Consider the following 6,148-nt stretch of genomic DNA (forward strand, 5'->3'; position numbering starts at 1 on the left):
GTGGTGGGCTCTGCCCACCATAGACCCCACCACAGATCCTGTACAGCCCACCTGATACTCTCAGGTGGGCTGTGCAGAATCCATGCTGGGCTCTGCACGGTCCCTTTAGCAGCAGTGTGATCCTCTTACCTGCTGCTTGGTCCCCTGCCTCCTCCACCGCTGGACTGGTGCTGCAGGACCCAGCCTCCTCCGCAGCCCTACGGTTCTTAAGTGACCCGGCTTCCTACGTCGCCCTGGTCCGCTCCCCTTCCTGATCTGACAACATCCCGGCCTCGGTGTTTCAGGCCTCAGTGCAAGCACATGGCTAGTCCCCTAGGCTTCAGGCCTCGCCATATCAGACAGTCCATAGAAGGCTCCCCCCAAGCAGGGCCCAGGGGAGGAAAAGAGAGCTGACATGGTCCACCCCAAGTATTTATCTCCTCTCCCAGCATGCACCAGTGGCCATTATCCTCCTAGTGATTGGGTAGGGAAACATGCATACTCATAAAGGTGCCCATACACCTTACGATTATCGGACAAAACTTTTCGTCCGATGATCGAATAGTCGTACGATTTTCGTACGGCAGCCCCATCCTGCCCCGATGATCGCAAGACTAATTTAGCCGTAATTAACGAAAAGCACCTGGACGAAATGCGGTAATTGATTTGCCGTATTCTCGTTAGCGCAAGCGCAGTGTAGATCGTACGACTTTTGACGGACGGAAACGCCAGCAACCTTACAACAATCGTATGATCTAGCAAAATTTTCAAACATGCTTGACCATCAAAAGTCGTACGATTGTACAGTACTGTCGGTCGGACACTGCAATGCACACATACGATTATCGGACGAAAAGTCGATCGCATACGAAAATCGTACGATAATCGTAAGGTGTATGGGCACCTTAACAGTCCCTCACTGGTTGCTCTGCTCTGTGGCCAGGGCACACCCAGCAGCAGGCAGATGCAAACGATAACAGACTGATTAGGGGAAACCATATGAGAATAGACTATAAATCAGCATCAGACTGATTACAATCTGACAATACTAACTTTTACTAAGCACTCCAGCTTACATTGTGCTACATATGCAATGTCATGAGAGCATGTAACAAATATAAAGTAGAGGTTATCCCAGTTTGGCTGCAAAAGTGGAAACATGCTTTAAGGTGTCTGAGCTACCTGTGTGGATATAGATTTTGGGGTATTTTCCTAACACTCATCAGAACTGAAGAGGTGGGTTAGATAACCAAGGAAACATCTTTAAACATACAGAACATATCCAGTTGAATGGGACTAACTACTACTAGCCAGTTCATTCTTACACAATTAGCTTTATACATTTGTGACTGTAAAATCCCTTTCAATCAAAATGTATGTTTTTTTGAATTAATGACATTGTATATTAATATACTAGCTACTTAACATAATGACTGCAGAATTGTCTTTTGTCTCTCTGGCACAGTTGGCGGCTAGTGGACTGTGGATACAATATAGAAGCTCCATCATGCATCTGCGAGAACGTCAGCACTCAGCAGCAGCTCCCCTGCAAGTGTAGATAAGCAGTACAGTGGATTCTCTTACAGTGATTGCGGAGATTTAACACCTGCTGGAGCCGGTTTGATAACCTTATTAGTGGCCTATAAAGCCAGTGTACATAGAAATGAGGCAATTTGAAACATAGTGAATTGACTGAGATGGAGAGAGTAATAGACAACTGAAAGAACAATTGGGCTGATCCTGGAGGGAAGAGCCAATAATCATAAGTGACAACCATCAAAACTAGCTGATCGCGGGCTGGAAACACTGTTATTGTGACAATGTTCCTAAAAAAAGCCAATAAAAATAGAATACTAAATACTGATCAGCCTCAGCGGGTGTGAATACAGGATTTGTTCTTTTGCAGCGCTACAGCCAGCAGCAGCTCTGAAAGGACACATTAGTGATGGTACCCCAAAATTTTTTTCATTTTTCACACATGTTAAAATCTGATTTTTTGGGGGATAGAATATCAGCTTAAACCCCCATATATATATATATACACTATATTCCCAAAAGTATTGGGACACCGGCCTTCACACGCACATGAACTTTAATGGCATCCCAGTCTTAGTCAGTAGGGTTCAATATTGAGTTGGCCCGCCCTTTGCAGCTATAACAGCTTCAACTCTTCTGGGAAGGCGTCCACAAGGTTTAGGAGTGTGTCTATGGGAATGTTTGACCATTCTTCCAGAAGCGCATTTGTGAGGTCAGGTACTGATGTTGGATGAGGAGGCCGGGCTCGCAGTCTCCGCTCTAATTCATCCCAAAGGTGTTCTATCGGGTTGAGGTCAGGACAGGACTCTGTCCAAGCCAGTCAAGTTCCTCCACCCCAAACTCGCTCAACCATGTCTTCATGGAACTTGCTTGGTGCACTAGTGTGCAGTCATGTTGGAACAGGAAGGGGCCATCCCCAAACTGTTCCCACAAAGTTGGGAGCGTGAAATTGTCCAAAATGCTCCCTTCACTTGAACTAAGGTGCCAAGCCCAAACCCTGAAAAACAACCCCACACAGTAATCCACCCTCCACCGAACTTTACACTCGGCACAATGCAGTCAGGCAAGTACCGTTCTCCTGGTTACCGCCACATACAGACACATCCATTGGATTGGCAGACAGAGAAGCGTGATTTGTCACTCCAGAGAACACGTCTCCACTTCTCTAGAGTCCAGTGCTGGCATGCTTTTCACCACTGCATTCGACGCTTTGCATTGCACTTTGTGATGTAAGGCTTGGATGCAGCTGCTCGACCATGTAAACCCATTCTATGAAGCTCTCTACACACTGTTGTTGTGCCAATCTGAAGGCCACACAAAGTTTGAAGGTCTGTAGCTATTGACTCTGCAGACAGTTGGTGACCTCTGCGCACTGTGTGCTTCAGCATGCGCTGATCCCGCTCTGTCATTTTACGTGGCTTATCGCTTCGTGGCTGAGTTGCTGTTGTTCCCAGTTGCTTCCACTTTGTTATAATACCACTAACAGGTGACCGTGGAATATTTAGAGGCAAGGACATTTAGTTGTACACCTGAATCCAATGATTTGGAAGGGTTTCCTAATACTTTTGGCAACATAGTGTATATATACTGGAAAAAGCCACCTCTCTGCCTCCGCCACTTATATACTGTGTCTAATGGTGAAACCGGTCCTGAGCTTTTATTGAATGTAAGAGGTGCTCTCAGGATCCCGGATACACAAGTCCTAAATTTCTAAGTCCTAAAATAAAGTCCTACATTTCATCCAACCTAAATTATTGCATTTCTTCAAGTCTATTTCTAGGAAAAACCTTGTGGGCAAGGTTTAGACCCTCTGTTAAATTTGTTACTTCTATCTGAGTCTTTATTGGGGATATTCACCCCCATATTTGTACTAGTGAAAGTTTTGACCAAGAAGAGACATCCAAAATTGTAGCGTTGTCCCTGTAGATGAGGGGAAATCAAAATCCTCCAATGAGGACACTGTTTCAGAGGCAACTGTCTAAAAGGAATTCCTTCACTTGAGATTTACTCTCAAAGTGGCTCTCAAAATACCTCAACAATGCCTGCATCCAATCAGATTATTCAGGTATTTTGACAGCCAGCGGGGCCCACTAGCAAGATACTGAAGCTTGGCCCAGTGGGAGATTCCTCCATCCACACAGTTTAACGTAGATGGAGGAACCTGTTGCACTTTTTCCATCTGACCATAGAAAGTCTGTAGAAAATCTATAGGTGTAGGGCCAGCTTTAGACACTATGCTGACTTGCTGGTGATTTTACGCATTTTTGACCTTCCTAGAAATAGATGGTGAGTTAGAATACACATGATGGAGATGGATTTTTGGACACGAGTGGTGGTGAATCAAGAATAAAATAGGTTTTGACACTGATTAGAATTGTCATTTGTTATATATTTTAAAAATATTGTACTTTAGAATTTTGTATCTATAATATGATCAGTTGTGAGTTCTTCCTCTGTTCTGTGGTATATATTTGTATACAATCGCTTTTTGGCCATTGATTCTTTGTGGTGTGAGCAAATAGGGATGTTGATGTGTCTACATACCCTGTCTTAACAGCCTCAAATAAAGAACACTAACTAATATATTAATAAATATAAATAATACTTTAAATGGACAGATAGATATGTAAGTGGACAAACAGAGCAATATAATAAGATAACCTAGACTTGTCCTTTCCAGGAAATAAAGCAGAAAAATTGACTAGAGAAAATATAGTGTGGTGTCAGCACCAAGCTATTCTTTGCCTTCCGTTCCCAGGTATAAGAAGGCCATTGCACCATCAGTCAGTGTCTGCAGGGCAAGTTCAATAAATCTGTCTGGATGAACACTTAGCTGGCTTTATAAAATATTCTTTTAGCCACTTTATCATATAAGTGCTAAAAACGAAAGCACATGTATGTATTAAATATTCATCAGCCTGGTGACTGTACCAAAGAGTGTTTTTAAATCCTAACTTATTCATAACATTAATCTAACATGGACAAAAAAATTCTACCAAAAATTGATACTTTAGTTCTAAGCGGAAGCTGGTGAGCTGTGTCAGTCCAATCGTCTTATATGTCTTGGAGAGTCCACTCTTGCTTTGCAGCCCTGCGGTCCTCCTGATTCCCACCATGGACACAATCTGTATGGCATTTGTATGTTCCCCGTATTTGTGTGTTTTCTCCCTCATTCCAAAGATGGACTGGAAGGGTCAAATATATATTGGAAGGTTAATTAGCACTGCTGTGTGTGTATGATGAAGTAGCTTGTTATAATTGATGTCATTACCATCAAGATTAGAGTAGTCATTACTGAATATTCAGTGTGTCATAGGATTTGGGCAGTAAAAGGCAAGAAGAAGAAGCTTTTACTTACCATGGCCATCCCTGCCCAATGTTGATGGTTGTCTCATGTCTCATTGTCTTCTATATAGAGACACAGTTTCTTCACACTTCCTGTACCATTATACAGCAATATAACAATACCTTCTCACTGGATTTTTCACAGCTCTTTTAGCTGGCTCTTTTTTTCACAACTCCACAGGTGCCCGCGCCCCTGCTGCACCCCCGGTTGTTACGCCACTGACTCCACTGTCTCTCCAGGTTCTCTTACCACTCTTTGGTTGCCCTCCATCACTCAGGCAATTCTATAAAAAGTGTCTTAAACATGTTCTGATTTTTGCAAAGCAAGGAGTGTCTTTAATGCCTCCTTCCTGCAACTTCCCACCAATATGAAACACCCTTGCCTTATGTTTGTAAAGGGGTGACGGGACCCTGTTGCTTGCAGACTTGCTACAAGTGGGTCTGGAACTTTCCTTTTACAGCCACTGGTCTCCATCTCCTTTGTGACTGTTGATGAGAGATTGCAAGGGAGGAGCAAAGGATCTGGTTGTGTATAGGACAGGGAGCAAAGGCCAAGGTGGGAGTCTGGAGATGCTATGTGATGGAAGATGTGTTGGCCTGAGTAGGTAGAGTAGGCATCCTGTTTAGTAGGCTTTTGTGATCCACTTTAATAATATAGACCCATATATAGAGCCCCTTATGTCCCGCAGGTGTCAGGGAAGTTTGGGTGGGTTAATGCTAAATTAGAAGGACTCCCAAGGGCTCTTGTTGGGGTTGAAGCTAGGCCAGTGACATGTGACCAGGGCTAATTAGTCACTGTGCAGGTATTATTGTCAAGACCACCATTCTGGTGGATCCCTCAGGGAAGTGACAAGGCTTGCTATGTGTCCAGCTTGCTCTACCAATGCCATGTGGAGGATGTTTTTCTGCAGACAAAGTTCTTGCATACATTGACCTGTTACTAAAAGTTATCTGCTTCTGTAGAATGTGTCTCTGAACACAGCCCGCAGGTCAGCAGGTAACTGTCTTGCAGTCCACGTGACTTGCAGTCCACGTCATGGGTCAGTGTTCCTTACAGCAACCTTTGTTTTGCTGGAATTTGATCCTCATCATATTTGGAAGATAACGATTAAGCTAAGATTATTTTGATTCATAATTCTGATTTTTGTATTGCCCCCAGATTTTAGTACTTATTTTAATAACGGCAAATAAAATAAAAAGCAATCTAAATTATTCATCATAGCTGGAAATCTCTCAAATGTTTTTTCAACTGTTTGATCTTTGAATCTCTCTTTGCAAGTGTGTAAAC

Source organism: Nanorana parkeri, unplaced genomic scaffold, assembly GCF_000935625.1.
Source record: "Nanorana parkeri isolate BGI_ZX_2015 unplaced genomic scaffold, ASM93562v1 scaffold639, whole genome shotgun sequence".
Classification (NCBI taxonomy): Eukaryota; Metazoa; Chordata; class Amphibia; order Anura; family Dicroglossidae; genus Nanorana; species Nanorana parkeri.